Source organism: Pteropus medius, unplaced genomic scaffold, assembly GCF_902729225.1.
Source record: "Pteropus medius unplaced genomic scaffold, Ma_sr-lr_union100, whole genome shotgun sequence".
Lineage (NCBI taxonomy): Eukaryota > Metazoa > Chordata > Mammalia > Chiroptera > Pteropodidae > Pteropus > Pteropus medius.
This window is the reverse complement of record NW_024342257.1, coordinates 1,788,584-1,792,060: the sequence shown is the minus strand read 5'-3', so window position 1 is coordinate 1,792,060 and position 3,477 is coordinate 1,788,584. Positions and strand designations below refer to the sequence as shown.

At 35.1% G+C, this 3,477-nt stretch overlaps 1 pseudogene; it reads right to left on the bottom strand.

Moving 5' to 3' along the window:
* Positions 1 to 1,307: 1,307 nt before the first annotated feature.
* Positions 1,308 to 1,426, bottom strand: LOC120600155 (uncharacterized; annotated as a pseudogene).
* Positions 1,427 to 3,477: the final 2,051 nt, after the last annotated feature.

Genomic DNA, 3,477 nt, shown 5'->3' with positions numbered 1-3,477 from the left:
GTGTGAGGTCACCTTGACTGACACTTTGCCTACTGAGCATGTACTTACCAAGAATTCAGTTTGTTATAATTAGATTTATAAACCTCTGGGCATAGGCATGATATTATGATGGTATAATGAGGCTGAAGTTATGGGAAGGTTAGGGTAGTACTTTCTGCATAGGGGTTTGTGGCTGGGTTAGCCAACAGCTTTTATGGCCTTCATACCTTAGGATTTGTGGTAATTTATAAACATAAAAGGGGAGGCGTTTGGGGGAGGTTATTAAGGAAGGTCTTCAAGGGAGATTTCTATGGTTACAGAGCTGGGCCTTTCCTTCTGTCTCTCATGACTACCTAACTACCTAACAGTATCAATTAATAGGAGCTCAATAAATATTTATACAGAAGAGTACATAAGTAGGATGATATATTAAGAATGTACACATAGTTACAAATACATAGAACAGAATTATATCATTCAGTTTCATATATTGACTCTGTTATCAACTAAATATTTTCAAGGGGACAGGGGATAAGTAATGGTGCTAGTGATTTATTTGAGAAAATTTGACTCTTTAGGTACTGAAGATGACCAGAGACTGATAATATTGCCTTTCCCCCCTTTCTTATAGAAATATGAAACTTCTCATTGCATATTATAGGAGAGCAAAAACTTCTCCTCTTCCCTCTTAGGTTCAGTGGCTTAGGCCTGCAAATTAAAGTGATAAAAAACAGATTAACATAATAAAATATATATATATATATTTTTTTTTTTTTGCACATGGCGGCTTTACAGAAAAGAAATGAAAATCTAATGAAGCAATTATACTCAAGAGATTATATGCCATTTTAACAAAGGAAAATGAATTGTGGAGAAGCGATTGGACAAAAAGAAAGAGGGCTTCTGGAGGGTGATAAAATGCGGGAAAGTAGCTAAGAGACATATGGGGTAACTGATAGATGATGGTTATTTTAATAAAGTCTGGTGATGAGTCGCTCTCCTCTTTGGGATACAAAAAGGGTACCTTTCTCATGGAAAATTTATACCCTGCTTTTAGGCAGATTGGAGGAAGGCAGAGGACTCGTCTTGCATCTGCTATTTCTCAATTGCCTTCAGCTCAAAATAATTCATTTGTCAAAGTTGCATATTTTGAGTGGTGTATTCTGAGTGATTCCCTTCAAGATCTTTGGTCATTTTCAAAAGAAAGAATTTGAAGATTTACGTTTTGAAATATATAATTTTTTCAGATGAAGTACTTAGTTTGACACTACGGAATTCAAAACCTTATTAACTTACAATCTTTTATTTATTTTTTTTTTTATTTTTTACGCCTACAGCACCTGGTCTTCCTAGGTGGTCTCCCATCAAAGTACTAACCAGGCCCGACCCTGCTTAGCTTCCAAGATCAGACAGGATCAGGCTTGTTCAGGGTGGCAAGGCCGTAGATTATTATTATTTTTTTAATCAGTATAATGTTCTGCAATTATTTGTGAATTTAAAAAGCCAAAAAAGATTTTTAAAAATATGAAAATTTATGTTATATTTACTAATATTTTCCAGTACAATAGACTCACACTTAACTGTGCACTTTGGTATACTATTTAAATTAATCTCAAAGATTATATTTAAAGTAAAGAGGTATTTGCTGAGTATTTAACAACTCACAAAGCTCATTGATCTCATTGATATCATGGCTCAGTTTCCAGAGTGATCTTGGTAATTAACAATGTAGATGACTTGCTACAGGCAAGATCTTTGTGTGCTGATATTCTGGGTTTCAGCAACCTTTTTAAAGAGAGCTAATCACATTTGCATACCTTTTTCATTATGAAGACCTTTATTGCTGTCTATAAACTTTTAAAATGTCTTGAGCGTAGCAGCAACTTTGCTCAGTTGTTCAGTCTTAGTTCATTCATATTTTGATTGTTAAATAAAAGCAACATTGCTGTACAAGAAAGGAATATTTTAATTTTTTAAAAAAAGAAAGACATTCTAATTTTGTAGGTAGTCAAAAACCAAAATAATGTAAAAGATTTACAAGCAAATGGAGTGATGATACATTGTGATTTAAACAGTGAAAAGATAGTAACTGAAACTATTCAATATTGTTAGGTAGCTAGTCAAAAATGAGTGACAGGGGAACAAAGGAATAGGGACCTAGCCCAGAGAGTGCCCAAAGAACACCCTAATGATAGTAGAATTCTGAATAAATGCATTGCACTAGGCAAAGTGTTATACAGTAGCCAAACATCAATCAAAATGACCTCACTTGCCCATCACCTAAGAATGCCTTTGGGACCACTCATCAGGGACAAATATAATTTAGAGATTCCCACTTCTGGGTTGTTGTTATAGCTCTCTTTGCTAAAACCCTGTGCCTCCTTGGAGCGTGTTTTATCTTTCTAAAATATACTTTTAATAAATCTTTTAAAAATCTCACTGCCCTATGATTCTTCACTGTGTCAATGTGGAAGAACCAAGGAAAAATGCTAATTACACTTCTGTGCCATTATCTCCCTTCAACCCACGCCCTCTGCCACTGAGGCAACACCAAAGTTCAAATCACCCCCAACGGTAACAATATGACAGTAAAATTCAATAAGCATAGTGTCTGCTTTTTTAATTGGATTCCTAGTAAATATGGCAAATTTAAATTCAGCCTAATTAAAAGGTAAGGAGAGAGGAGAATCACAGGAAGCCCAACATTGTATTTATAACCACAGTTGGGACTGTTTAATTCACTTCCAATTTGGTTATTTTCATGTGAGCAAGATGATGGACATTACTGGATATATTCAATATGCACAAAATAAAACCAACATGAGAAAGGGATAGTTTAGGCTAGGTTCAACTGTTTTCTCAGAAAAATGAAAATGATAGCATGATTCGAGTAGTAGTTTGTTTTCCTACCAAAATGTGCCAATTAATATATATTATTAGTACAACACAATAATTGCAGTGTCATTTTTCGTAAGAGCCAAGCATGGCTCAGGTCATTATAGTAGTTTAGGACAAACTGTGGGCTACCTAGACCTTCATGTGGCTTAGCCAGCTTCAGGTTCTGCCAGACCTCCAGACAGATCTATAACTACAGAATACAGCATCGCCTGACCTGAGAAGTAACCATTAATGAAAAGAGTGAGATAGAGATGATGGATGATGATTGATGATGATGATGATGATGATGATAGATAGATAGTTAGATAGATAGATAATAGATAGATAATAGTGTAGACAAAAAATAAAGCCACATACTAAACCTGACAAGCTCAGGGAAGGCCAACATGGCAGGCCTTATAAACTCAGAGACTGAAAGTAACCACGTAAGATGGTTTGAAGATAAAAATTTCTAACTAAAAGCAGGTCGTGGTGGGTCATCACATCCTGGGCCTGTAGCTTTCTTGACAAAGGTCAATCTTTACTTTAAGTAAGCTTGTTTATTGTCTTTTTGCATCTAAGATAACATACTCTTGGAATGTCAGAGTAATCCCTTTTTTC